Source organism: Beta vulgaris, chromosome 6, assembly GCF_026745355.1.
Source record: "Beta vulgaris subsp. vulgaris cultivar EL10 chromosome 6, EL10.2, whole genome shotgun sequence".
Taxonomy (NCBI): domain Eukaryota; kingdom Viridiplantae; phylum Streptophyta; class Magnoliopsida; order Caryophyllales; family Amaranthaceae; genus Beta; species Beta vulgaris.
The window spans coordinates 50604441-50619125 of record NC_079207.1 but is presented as its reverse complement, the minus strand read 5'-3'; the positions used below and the strand labels follow the sequence as shown (position 1 = coordinate 50619125).

Here is a 14685-nt window from a genome sequence, read left to right as displayed (position 1 = left end):
CGCGGTGGTAAAAAGCGGCAGCAGCAACGGTTCTTCAGAGATAGATAGTGAAGAAGAAATGAGAAGGAAGTGAGGGGGAGAGAGAAAACCTAGGAGAGAGAGAGAGATGAAAAATGAGAGTTAAATGAAAAGCAGAATGATATGAGGGCGGGGATTTAAATTTTTGACGAAAATTTTTAAAACATTGAAGGGCGGGGGCTTTAAACATTTTTTATAAAAATTTTATAACTTCAAAAAATCAAATCAGATCTAATAAATCCTTTAAAAATAATAAGTTTTAAAAATTATTATACTTTGACCAAAAAAGTCAACAACACAAATTTATCTTTTTTTTTTAACACCCAACAGTATAACTATCATCAGGGAGTCAGGGGCAAGAGATTCTGCCAATATCTATAATTCTTCTGTATTTAAATCACTACAACAGATTGACTTTCATGTTTGCCAATACACAATTTTAACCATTAATATATCTAATTAGGTAATTTGTAAAAGTTATACAAAATTGATATTATGAATAAATTTTTTAAAACAAACCGAGCAACTTTATATCATATTTTTATTTTTATATATTAAGAAAAAAAATAGAGTCAAAGTATATATGTGATATTATGCTAGCAAAATCAAAGTATTACACTTAAAAAGAAACAAACGTGGTAGTTATCACTTGCATAAATGGTAGTTATCATTGTTGGTGTAGAAAAGGATAGTATTTTTATTCCTAGCTAGTAAACATGCACACCCTCGTATATAAGAGTCTAAGAGGAAATGTAATGGCCAACAAGTACTTGCTTTAATGGTTGAAAAGGCATATCTATCTCTGTACCAAGTACTCCGTTGATCAACCTGTAACGTAAAGATCTCTTTTATATTGATGTAGATACGACCATATGGGTACAAGTCTAACTCTAAAAAGAAAAAGAAAAATTGAAAGAGGAAAACAATTGTTGCATTCCTAAAGCTTTTTTTAATCATCGACCATCTTTAAATTAAATCTAAGTTGAGGTCATTAAGCTTTATGCATTTGAAAACTGAAAATATATAATCGATGTAAAATAAGTTAATAGTGGATTGGTTCAAGGTATATATCTATGTGAATCGATAAGTTAAATCAAGACAACAATACTCCATTTAAGTTAATCGTTAACAAGTTATATTCAATTTGAAACTCATGTATCTTAGTCAAATTGAATGAATTGATGTTACATTAGATGTATCAACATGTAAGGCGATAAACTATTTCAAGATAATAACAACAATTTTCTACTTAAGTTAATCATCTTTAAGTTGCATTCATTTCGGAACGAAAGCATCTAATTCAACTGCAACATATAAGAACTTTATTGAACACATATTTCTTTCGGCAAAGAGAATGAACACATATTGCTAACGTATCGTATATAATTAAGCAAAATTGACTTATTCCATTAATTAATAATGCTTTGTTTTATCCAACTAAATTTGATTGAAATTAACCTATCTAAACAACTTTATTGAACCTTATATGAACTTAATTAATAAATATTTTTTGAACAGACCACAACTAACATCCGCTTATTCAATTGAATATGATGCATGTATCATATTAGGTAATTGATTAACTCAAACAACATAACAATGATTCAAATAAGTTTTGACTAATAATACCACCACTCCCACACTACATGTACATAAATAGTGGTTTCTCTCTCCCCTATCGTGGAAGGGATAGGAAAAAGTTGTTAAATTCATGAGATGCGAAGTTCTTAAAACAATCATGTAACTTGAATGTAGATATAAATCGTTTTCTTCATTTTTGTCATACATAGACTTACAAGTTGTAGACTTATGTCTTCAATAATTATGATCGAGGCAAAGAAAAAGAAGATGAATCCTCTTAATATAGACATGGCGATGACGAAACCCACTATTTCTAAGAATATTAGAGAAAGTAAGTGGTAGATTACATTGAAAGATGAGTTGCAACTTGCAAGAAGCGTTAATTTGCCATGAGTTTACCTTGAAAAGTCTACAGATCTCAATTCGTCGTGTATTTTCATTATTTTATAAAAACAAATTTGAGCAGGGTACCCTATGACACGACCTGAAAAACCGGACACCCGAAAATCTGGTATCCGATTTTTTAGGTCGCGTCATGGGCCACTTTGTTAAATATGTTGTTACATGGGTACCGCATATCTGGTACCCGATTATGAACACCCCTAATCATATCAAACTCTTTAAAAATTAATATAAAAATTATAATAAGAGATATTGCCCAATTATTTGGCCACAAATTTATATAACTATTAAATATAAGCTATTGTATTATTTTACAATCTATCATATTAATCTCCCCAAAAATTAAAAACAAACCATGTAAATAAACCCCGCCACCCCGTGCTTTGGTTTTCTTAGAATTTTCACATTTGGCGGACCTTTTTTCGAAACCACCACCCACTACCACCAAATTATTTTGGCTGTTGTTTTTCTTTACATTGAGAATCCCCTTGGTGTTAAACCACCGTTCACTATCTCCAAATTTAGGTTTACCAATTACACTCAAATCTCAATCCTCCCCTTTCTTGTTTTTTTTTTAAAAAAATGGCTTGGCTGCAATCTACTCTCCCCCTTAAGTCGATCAATTCCATGGTTTGGAAACCTCTCTCTCACCTCGCCATGCATTATAGCCACCGCTGCAACTGCAGCTTGTTTTGGACGGTGTTACTGCGTTTCTCGCTGGGGATGCTACAACAGTCTCCTCGCAATTAGAGGTACACACTCTTCTCTCTACTCTCCCTTTCTCTCTCTTCGTCATACTTTGATTCACTAAATTAGTTCTTGCGTTTCTCTGGTCATGAAGAACGTCGCATACGATCTGACATATTGTAGCTTGAGCAGTTTCTTCAATCCGTTCGTCTTTTATCTTTTCCCCCCAATTTATGCCTTTCTCTTTGACTTTGTAATTATGCTTCTTTATTTTGGCCAATTATTTTGGAAAATTGAAGATTATTCAAGGAGATTTTATGCTGCTGTATTATATAGTTGCCATGAATTTTAATATATGTCAATCTGATGCTATATTAGGGTTTTTGTGTGAACTACTGATTTGTTCCTAAATTAATACTAATTAACAGGCATATAAATTTAAAACTTTTCAACGCAAACTTAAAAATTTGTTTTGTAAAATATGAAATTGAAAGAGATATAGTATCAGTATGGGAAAGACGAGAAGATGAAAAGTCAGCTAAATCAATCAATAAGTTAAATTAATGACCATAAATAAAGCAATTCGGTTCTCAATATTGGGGCCTAAATTATGAAGTCATTAATTATTGAAGTAGAGAGATGCATGTAAAATTTTCAAAATCGCCAATGAGAGAGCCGGGGTGTTTGAAACAAGCAAAAAAACAGTGAGTTAGGCTTTCATTTTTAGATGTTGGAGGCCCTTAGAAAGGGCCCTGTGCTATTGACCTGTTTGCACAGGCTAATAGCCGGCTCTGCTAGCTAGCTGGACCTATAATCTCGCATTCGGCGAACAATTCATTAATCCTATTGTTTGTTATCCAACAGCCCATTTTGTTTCTATATAAACAAAGAATCCCCTTTGTGTTAAGCATTCTGGTGTCCTATTTGAAGCATGCTCATTTACTTTGTATATTCCTGCTATTATGGAATGTCAGGTGTAACAATTTTATGGTTGTGAAGTGCTCAAGTGATAAGCGTCGCAGTTGTTTGATTGTGAAGAACAAATACCTAAATTTGTGCTCTTCCCTCCCTAATACCCATGTTCGTGAGTTTTCGTCTCTCAATTTTCACTCATATTCACTAATTTTTCATCTCTACCTTTTTCTACAATCGTAAGGACAACTGGAGTTGCACAAGTGGCTGTAAAATACATGTAATGGGCTCTCTAATTCTGCAATCACTATTTAAGTATTCAAGTGTATCTAGATTTCTTCTGATGCTTTTTCTTCTTACAGCCATTCATAATATGGAGTAAACTTAAACACTTGTTAGATGAAATATGTCTCCTGTTAGCAGTTAAATGTACCATTTTATTAAGGATGATCCATGAAATCATGCCACGTGTTCTCGAACACTAAGAATAGCAACCCAGTCATGGAAATGTTTGGTGTACATAGCCTAATCTCTAACTAATCAAAATATACAGATGACCTGCCAGTATACTTAAAGAAAATCTTCTTGTTTAGGGATCTTGGGCTGAGGTTTTGGAGCAAGAAATCTTGAAATTGCGGAACGACTTGCTTAAGGTAATTAGAATGAAAAATGGTCCTCCATGAGATCTGGTTTAGTTACTCAAATTAAAATTATGACTAGCTTTTTATAGTTATATATGCCTATGCAGTTTTTGGTGCTAGTATCACATATTTATCTCACTATGATGTGTCACCTTTTCTTTGAGGAGTTCAGGTGCTTCCAGAATCATGTTAGTGCTATATTTTGAACTTAAGATTCTGTAGAGCATCATCATGTGACCTGGAAAATACTTGAGCAACAATTTCTTTGTCTTTCTAGATTAGATCTGTTGGGCATGGTAGCCAAAATATTTATGTATCACCTACTCTGAAAATAACTTAATTAACACATGATGTATTGTACAGAATGAAGATCAGACGCTTTGGAAGCTCGACATGTTGCCTCCCGGACTAATTACATCTTATGGTCCTTGAAGCGAGAATTATGCGAGCTTAAATCTCGAAGGTCTGGATGGGGTTACTTGCACCAGAAGGGGCATTCTTCGGTTTTTGGAAGCTGCATATCCTTCTCCGATCCCACATTGTTTAACCTTTAATCTAATTTACTCAAACATGTACTCCATTGTTCTTTATCATTTGTGAAGATTGAGAGCTATACTGTGTCATCAAATCAGTTAGGAAAGAAGTCTTATTTTGTGTTATGTGATAGTTTGTCTGTGATTTAGGACAAAACAGGATTGTCTATAATTTAGGACAAAACAAGATCTGTTGTATTCTTTGAACATTGCACAATAGATTTGTAGATCTTCTTATCAATGTCTCACCATGATATTTTTTCCTATATTTCTGAACTTGTTTGGACAAGTCTTTGATTAGTATGTAGATTGAAAGTTAAGTTAGTTTGACTTTGCAGGTTACATGAACATGTCTTATATACAATATGTATGTATACTAATTTATACGGTCAACATCACCTAACTGAATAAGTTAACAATATTAAAGCATGTGCAAATTTATTTATTGATCTGTTTTGAGCTGAAAATCAGATAAGTTACCTACAACAATTGATCCAATTTTCAGCTTGAACTGGATATGTTAACTATTATCTGATTCGGTTTAAAACCGAATTAGTTAACTTGTCTTAACTACTCCATCCCCACCCGTTTAGATCAGTTTTCGAATTAGTTAAGCTTATTTTGACCGGATCAAAGGGGGTGAATTTACAACTCCAAATAGTATTAGAATCGATAGCTAGGGAAACGCCTCTTTAAGCGATACTAAAGGCAATTTGGAGGCAACCCACAAATGTATTTTTGAAGTAATGGATGGGATTTTAGAGGCCCCATCAATTTCAACAATTCTTAAAAGAACATATAGAGGGAATCATGATTCAATTCATGCTATAGAAAACATTTAGAGGCAATATGGTTTTCATTAATTCTAAAAGTTACTTTTTAGAGAAAACTAAATTCATGTGACGTAAAATACATCGCTTTAGAGACAACTAACTACAGTTGATGCTGAAAAAATAGCTTTAGAGACAACTAAATTCACGTGACACTAAAAACATGGCTTTAAAGACAACTAACTACAGTTGATGCTGAAAAGAAATGGCTTTAGAGACAACTAAAGTCATGTGACGCTAAATACATGGCTTTAGAGACAACTTACTACAGTTGATGCTAAAAAACTGGCTTTAGAGACAACTAAATTCATGTGATGCTAAAAATATGGATTTAGAGACAACCAATATTCATGTGATGCTAAAAACATGATTTTAGAGGCAACCAACATTCATCTGATCCTGAAATGTATGTTTAGAGGCACCAGAATATACTTGACACTAAAAACCATATAATTTAGAGGCAACCATGTTTATGTGATGGTAAAAGGGGATTTAGAGGCAAGTCGGCCAAATGATGTGCCTCTATAGCCAATTTTTTTTGTAGTGTTAGTCCAACAAGTATTAATAACATGACCATTCTTACCGCAGTAGGTACATACGTGCATGTCCTTTGCAAACATGTACTTACCTCTCTTGAATTCGGAAATCCAAGTCTCATCTCTTCCCAACATTGGTGGCTGTTGGGAACTGGTTCCAGAATATCCTAATCCAAACTTCTGAGGATTACCAGGATGTGAAGTCAGAATGTTTAGAGTACTCTAAGCATCGAGCAACCTATTCATCTGTCCCAAGCAGTCACTTAAATCCTGTTCTTTGGTTTCAAGTTTCTTATGTTGAGCTTCATTAAATTCTGTAGCAATGGCAAGATCCAACTTTGCCTTATGAAGCTCATCCTTAAGTTTTGAGACCTTATCTGGTACTGTCTAGTATCCGGCTTTCTTAGTTCATATAATTCGGATTGAAGATCACAGATCTTACCCTCATATTCCAAATATAAGTCTTCGACATTAACACTAGGACCAGTTGTGCTAGCAAAAGAAGCTTATACTCTTTGAACAATTCTTCCACGTCATCAATTAGATAAGTATGAGCCAAAATTAAATCAGAATGTTCTAAAGCAAGGCTTTTCTGTTTGAGTAACTCGAAATTTATACCTTCAACTTCAGCCTCCTTGAGTTTACTAAAACCTCTATCATTATTTTGTAAAGTCAGTTTTTGAAAAATCTGATTGAGGTCTTAGGATCTCAAGCTCAATGTTCTTCTGATCCAAACTTATTTTAAGCTCTGAAATTTTTTCTTTCAGTTCTGTACAATTAAGTTCAAGTTCAGCAGAACGACTTTCACTTATGTCTAAGTTCCGAGTTACTTCTCTCAACTTATTTTTGTTAGCTTTATAAGCAGCATTTCCTTTAACATTTTGTTCAATAGCAGAATCAATAAAATCTAGTAACTCATCTCTATCACAATATCTCATTTGTTCTTGCATAGTAGAGATAGTTACCTGTTCTTCGTCGGAAGAGCTGCTTCCTGCCATGAGGCACATGTGTCCTTTCTTTCCTAAGCTGGTCTGTTTCTGGTCTGTGTCTCCAATCAGAGCGGTCACACACATTAGGGCTTCATCTTCCTCGCTTTCACCACCTGAGTCAGAATCACCCCAGGCGGCTAGCAAAGCCCTCTTAGTTATTTTCTTCTCTCTCTATCCTCCTTTATCATTCTTCCATGCTGGACAAACCTTGATCATGTGTCCAGTTTCTCCACATTTGAAGCAACCAGTGCTGGAACTGGTCTTCTTCAAGTTGCCCTTGTTCTTCCAAGGCTTCCCCTTGAACTGCGTTCTTAGACTCCTCTCAAACCTCTTAGCCATGAGACCAATATCATCAAGATCTTCATCATTTTCCTCACCCTTCAAAGCTAGCCGCACTTTTGGTTGTGTTCTCCTTTGACTCTACCAACATTTCATGAGTCATTAATGACCCAATGAGTTGTTCTATGGACAAGGTCGTTAGATCCTTAGCCTCCTGAATAGCAGTCACCTTGGGCAGCCATTTACCTGTCAAACTTCTCAAGATCTTTCTCACCAAATTTTCATTAGTAAAGTATTTTCCAAGAGATTTAAGTTCATTGATAATTGTCATGAAACGAGTAAACATATCTCTTATATTTTCATCTCGGTTCATATCAAAGGTTTCATATTTAGACATAAGCATATCAACTTTAGATCTCCTGACTTCAGTAGTACCTTCATAGGCTAATTCTAAGGTTTCCCATATTTCCTTTGCAGTAGAGCATGCTAATATACGACTTACCTCATTATCAGCAATACCTTGTTGAAGAAGAGACATGGCCTTTGCATTCTTCTCGAAGGTCTTCAGATCTGTAGTAGTGTACTCACTCTCCTTATTCTCTGTTCCATCTGAATTGTTAGCCACCTTCTTTGGTCCATTCTTGATGATCATCCAGCACTCATAGTCTGTGCCAATGATCAGATTTCTCATGCAATTCTTCCACCAAGGATAGTTAGTTCCATTGAACTTTGGTAGCCTTGATCCTCCGGGTCCATTGGTCATTTCTTGAGTAGTCATTATGTCCTCCCTCTCTAGGTATTACCCTTTCAAGAAGTTAGGCTCTGATACCAATTGTAAGTGCAAGAGACACTCAAGAGGGGGGGGGGGTGAATTGAGTGTTTGTCCGAATGTTGCAACTTTTTCGATTATTGTAAGAACAATAAAGAAACAGTTCTCTAGCAGCGGAAATAAAAGCAATGAATAAACAACACAAGGATTTAACGAAGGTTCGACTTCAAATAAGTCTACGTCCTCCACTCACTCACTCTTTTATTAATCAACTCAGTATCAAAAAGAATACACTCAATATTATGCACCTATGCACAAGATGATTCCCCAACTTCCACCTCTGGAAGTTCGACTAAACCACCAACTATGATGGTTCAAATGAAATTGATCCCTGATCAACTTCCCCAGCAACCTGATCTCACAAGATGCTCAAATACAACAAGTTTTTCTCTCACGAGCAAAACAACCTTAAATGCTTAGAATGAGAGTAGTTTAATATCTATGTGGTACTAGGGTTTATGCTAGGTTTGTATACTTGAGAGAGAATACTTCTGCTGAGAGAATACTCAAAAATTATCGTGCAAAAGCTTGAGGTTTGAATGCTAGCAGAACTTCTTAAATAAGCCTTTGGTAAGTAAGTGTTACATGATATTATGAGAGTATACTTTCCTCGGAAGTATGGAAATTATTCCAAGGAAAATATACTCAGTATAATATCATATAACACTGTTACCATACTTAAGAAATCTTGCTCACATAATAAACCATGCATCCGTGTATTTTGAAAGTCAATTTTACGCGGAAAGAAACTTTCCTAAAATACGAATGCATGAAGTAAATCTTAGAGGACTGGTTCAGATCTGTTCCCAGATTGTTCCAATCAGCCAAGTTTTACTTGTAGTTGTGTATGAAAACTATCCGATGTTTCTTGTCATCCACAACTAGCTCATCTCTCTAGTTTCAAACCTTTATAGTGCATTAAAACCTTTATACCACTTACATTGCATCTAAAACCTAAAAGCTACAACTTGATCTTGGTCTTCATGCAATTCTCCAAGACTTGGCTTCACTAGCTTCGTCTTTCTATCCATTGAACTCATACTTTGGCACCTACACATGTAAACAGAAACATGTATGCAATATAATAGTTCAATGTGGTTTGTCATCATTCAAAACTCAAAATAGGGAACATAACAACCACATCCACCCGACGTGCACCAGGGACCCCTGCTGACCGGAAGGATTTCGTCCCCAAGAAGAATAATTGGCGAAGCCACCTTTATAGTCGCTCAAACCAGGTAAACAATGTTACTGACGATGTCGAAAATGCAGGTAACGACGCAAGGACGGAGTCGTCGACTTTCCCCGATCTAGACTCTTACGAATTTTCCGTCGATGTCGGAGACGTCGTGAATGCTTTATCCAAAATCGTAGCACCCGTTCGTTGGCCAAAAAAGAGCGACCGATCGGAAGCGCAAAAAGATCAGACAAAGTGGTGTCAGTTCCTTCATGACCATGGCCATAAGATGGAGGAGTGCATTGCGCTGCGACGAGAGGTTGCGTTCATGCTTAATAAGGGGCACCTCAAAGACCTCTTGAGCGATAAGGGTAAAGCGTCTTACGGTAGGAATACCGCGCAGTCCGACCCACCTGCGTCGCCCACGCACGTAAAGGTAATCAGCGTTATTTCTGGTGGGTCTGATGTATGTTGACTAACGTATTCCGCAGCCAAAAGGCTAGCAAGAGAGGCTACTCCCTCGTCCACTGTTTTTAAATCTTGTAGGTCAGCTGAAGAACGCAAGCTCGAAGCAATGGCAATAACCTTCGATGACGACAACGTCTGCGACGTGGAGCATCACGATGGATTAGTCATATCCCTGACTGTCAGCAATTGCTTGTTGAAGCGAGTGTTAGTCGATGGGGCAGCTCAGCCAACATCATATTCAAAAGTGCCTCGAAGGTATGGGTTTGTGCAATAAAGATATTATAAAAATCTTATTGTTTTGGTAGATTCAGTGGAGAGGCTCAACCACTATCGGAGAGATCACATTGCCGCTAGCAAAGGCGTCAACCTGCCAACCAGATTCAACGTTGTGGATTGCCCGTCCGCGTATAACATCATTCTCGACACTCCATGGATACACAAGATGAAGGCCGTCCCCTCAACTTATCATCAGTCGCTGAAGTTTCCAACCAAGTGGGGCGTCCAAGAAATAAAGGGCGAGCAAAAATCTGCAAGAGAATGCTATAGTTCGTCGCTCAAAACCCCAAAAGCGTCCATCTAGCAATTAAAGGATGGGTCAGCGCCCGACGCGCTCAGCGAGCAGGACGTGGATGAAGTGATGCTCGATCCATCCGTCCCCGGTCGTATCGTTCGAATAGGAGCGACGTTGTCGCAAGAAATACGAGGTCAGTTAGTTGATTTATTGAAAACTAACCAAGATTGTTTTGCTTGGTCCCATGAGGACATGACAGGAATCAGTCCTGACGTCATTACGCATAAGCTCAACGTCGACCCCTCTCACAAGCCTGTAAAACAGAAAAGATGCAAATTCGCACCTGAAAGGAATCAAGTCATCAATGACGAGGTTCAGAAGTTGATCGATACCGGAAAGGTCCGTGAGGTAAAGTATCCAGATTGGTTAGCCAATGTCGTGGTGGTCAGCAAAAAGAACAGGAAGTGGAGAGTCTGCATCGACTTCACAGATTTGAACAAAGCATGTCCAAGGATCCATTCCCTCTCCTCATATAGACGAATGGTTGACGCGACGGTAGGTCACGAGCTTTCAACGTTCATGACGGTATTCCGGGTACAACCAAATATTGATGCATCTGGACGACCAGGAAAAGACCGTGTTTGTCACTGATAAAGGTATATATTGTTATAAGGTTATGCCTTTTGGTTTGAATAATGCAGGTGCCACATATCAGCGATTGGTAAACCAAATGTTTAAAGATCAACTGGGCGACACCATGGAAGTATACATATACGACATGCTTGTCAAATCCAAGCGAGCAGACGATCACATCCAGCATCTGTTGGAGGCTTTTGACGTCCTGCGAAGGTATGGCATGAAATTTCTTAGGGTACGTCGTTACGCAACGAGGAATTGAAGCCAGTCCGGATCAAATAAAAGCCATCATTAACATTCAATCTCCACGAAGCGTCAAGGAGGTGCAAAAGTTGACCGGTCGTGTAGCCGCACTGAATCGTTTCATATCCCGGTCGTCTGAAAAATGCATCTATTTTTATGACGTCCTAAGAAAGAATGAGGGCTTTGACTGGTCGAACAACACGAAACGCGCTGCAGAAACTTAAAAGCTCTTAGCGTCACGCCATTGCTGTCGCCATATCGGAGAGACGTTGCAGCTCTATCTCGCGTAAGCAATGTGTCCGTCAGTGTTGTTCTGGCGGGAGCGGAAAGCCAACAACTCCTTCTTGTCAGTAAGTCTCTGCTAGACGCGGGACCAGGTTTTCATTAGAGAAGCTCCTTTTAGCCATGATGCTGTTAAAAAGCTTAGGCACTATTTTGAAAACATACTTTATCGTTATGACTACTATCCTATCATGTCCGTCTTGCGACACCAGAATTGACAGGACGCATGAGCAAGTGGGCATAGCACTCGTGCGTATGACATCCAGTTTCATCCGAACAGCTATCAAGTCAAGCTTTGGCTATTTTGTGGCAGACTTTAGCCCTGAGCTAGAAAAGCTTGCGGACGACGAAGTCGCAAAGATTAATCAAGTAAACAACGACGACTGGATACAGTTTGTTGATGGGTCTTCTAACTTTCGTGGTGCAGGTCTGGGCATCGTGCTAAAGTCGCCACAAGGGGGCAAGATAGTACGAGCCATTTGTTGTGAATTTAGTGCGACGAATAACGAAGCCGAGTACGAGGCGCTCATAGTAGGAATGACGTTAGTTGAAGACATGGGAGAAAAAGCATTGAAAGTCTTCAGCGATTCACTGCTGATAGTCAGCCAAGTCAAGGGCGAATTTGCGGCAAAGGACTCTAAAATGGCCATGTTTTTAGAAATAGCTCAGCGTAAAGTAAAGTGTTTAATTCATTTGACATTTTGCAGATACTAGGGACCAGAATACGCAAGCGGATGCATTGGCCAATCTCGGATCTTCTTTAAGGGACGTTTTGTTTACGTCCGTCCCTATAGTTCATTTGACGAATCCTGCTATCGCTAGGAGCATTGGGGACGCTGTCACGACGACGGTCAAACAGCTTCAAGACAACCATGAGGTCGTCAGTAACATCGGTAATCTCACATCTGAGAGCGACCTTGACGCCGAGGAGGTAAGTATCAGTTGGACAAAACCGCTTTATGATTTCCTTGCTAACGACGAACTCCCAACAAATAAGGCAGGAGCACGCAGAATTCGGTTCAAGGCGTCGCGATACATACTCAACAAAGGAGTACTGTTCAAAAAATGTGCCGCAGGCCCCTACCTGTGTTGTTTGAAAAGGATCAGTAGGGGCAAGTCCTGAAGGACATGCATGAAGGCTCTTGTGGAAATCACTCAGGAGGACGCAGTTTATCCAACTGAGTGTTGCGCATGGGATACTATTGGCCAACAATGAAGAAAGACACAATAAGGTATGTCGCCCGTAGAGTTGTCAACGACATGCAGGTTGACGCATAAACTTGTGACTTTTGCATCCTACTCTAACACCTTGGCCTTTCATGAAATGAGGCATGGACATAGTTGGCAAATTACCTCCAGCCCCAGGTCAGAAGATCTTTATGTTGGCACTAACTGACTACTTTGTTAAGTGGATTGAAGCAGGTTATTTTCAGCAAGTACGCGATATGGAAGTGATTTCTTTTATATATACTAACATTATTTGCAGGTTTGGTGTTCCGTCCGAGATAGTATGCGACAATGGGTCGCAGTTCATTAGCAACGAGACAAGACGTTTCTGCGATGAATGGAGCATAACGTTGTTAACGTCAACACCAAGATACCCGCAAGCCAATGGACAGGCTGAGTCCAGTAACAAGACGATCATTGACTCTTTGAAGAAGCGACTCACAGCCAAGAAGGGTAAATGGGAGGAGGCGTTGCCTTCCATCTTATGGGCTAATCGCACGACACTGCGCACTGCGACTGGACAAACACCTTTCTCACTAGTTTATGGTTGTGAGGCTGTCCTGCCTTCAGAAGTGAGCGTCTCGACTGCGAGATGTAGTCTAACGACGGAGCGATAAAACCACGATGAACTGATAAACGACCTAGATACCATTGAAGAGTTGCGCGACGCAGCATTGGTACGCATGGCGGCCCAGCAGCAAATAGTTGCAAGGAGCTTTAATAAATACGTCCAAGCCAAGTCCTTCGTCGAAGGTGATTGGGTCCTAAGGAAAGTATTTCAGAACACACAAGAGGCTAACGCTGGTAAGCTAGGACAGAAGTGGGAAGGACCATACCAAATTAGTAAGGTGGTAGGCAACGGAGCCTACCAATTGGTCCGACGTGACGGAAGCTCCTGCCACGTAGCTGGAATGGCACACACCTTAAACGATACTTCTTTTAAGCTAAGTAATAAGCTTTGTTTTCCCATTCGTTGAAAAAAAAAAGATATAGATAGATGATAATGCTATTATATCTGTGTCGCTAGCTGCTAGCGACCATAGTGTTCTCTCACTGGTATTGTTGAATTTCAGGGAAGCTGTTCCCGTGCATCTCGTTAACGTTCCGACGATTTTTCACAAGACATCAGGCAGATTTGCATTTTACTACCATATAAAGTCTTTTGGTCCACTATTGCTTCAGCTGACGTTATGACAGGGGCACAGTCATTTTAAAGCTATAACTGCTGACGACATTTCATCTATCTCTCTGACAAACACACGTAAGTATCTATATATTTCCTATATGTATTCTAAAGTCATTTAGTCCAAACGTTACGTCTGAACAACCCAAGATGACTTTTACTAAGTCCAAACATTATGTATGAACGACCAAAGATGGCTTATTGAGCGCCTGACCATCCTCTAGAAACCTTAGAATAACGACTGAGACACATACATGGGACATAAAGCAAGGACATAAGATCAACTTTGCTAAAATCCAAAAGCATCAACGTAATGGTCACCCCCGTAGGTGACCCAAAGTTCAAACGATAAAAAGTTATGGTCACCCCTATGGGTGACCCAAAAGTACAGTACAAACAGTCACTCCTTCGAGCGACCTATAACAAGAGTTTGATTAAAGTTTAAGTAAAAGGGGCATGATATAAAGTGCCTAAAAATTAAATGACAGGGGCTCCTCAGCTTCCTTCTCCTTGGACGCTTCAGCTGGTAAGACAGTGGCTGGAGCCTCCTTCTCAGTTTCGGGGTCAGGGGGCACATCCGATGCTATGAACCCGGCACAGGACGCGGCGCTTTCATCAACTTTTGATGAAGAGTCCGCCGTTGCAGCCAAGTCCTCTTCATCCATCAGGTCCTTCATTGACCCCATGTACTGGAGGTACAGGTCAATATCCTTTTTCGGCG

The 14685-nt window shown here is 38.9% G+C and overlaps 1 long non-coding RNA gene across 1 annotated transcript; it reads left to right on the top strand.

The window, feature by feature from the left end:
* The first annotated feature begins 2241 nt into the window (after positions 1-2241).
* Positions 2242-5063, top strand: LOC125499075 (uncharacterized). Its single transcript, XR_007275743.1, has 2 exons — positions 2242-4253; positions 4605-5063. It is a non-coding gene; the product is annotated as an uncharacterized LOC125499075 (long non-coding RNA).
* The last annotated feature ends 9622 nt before the right edge of the window (positions 5064-14685 follow it).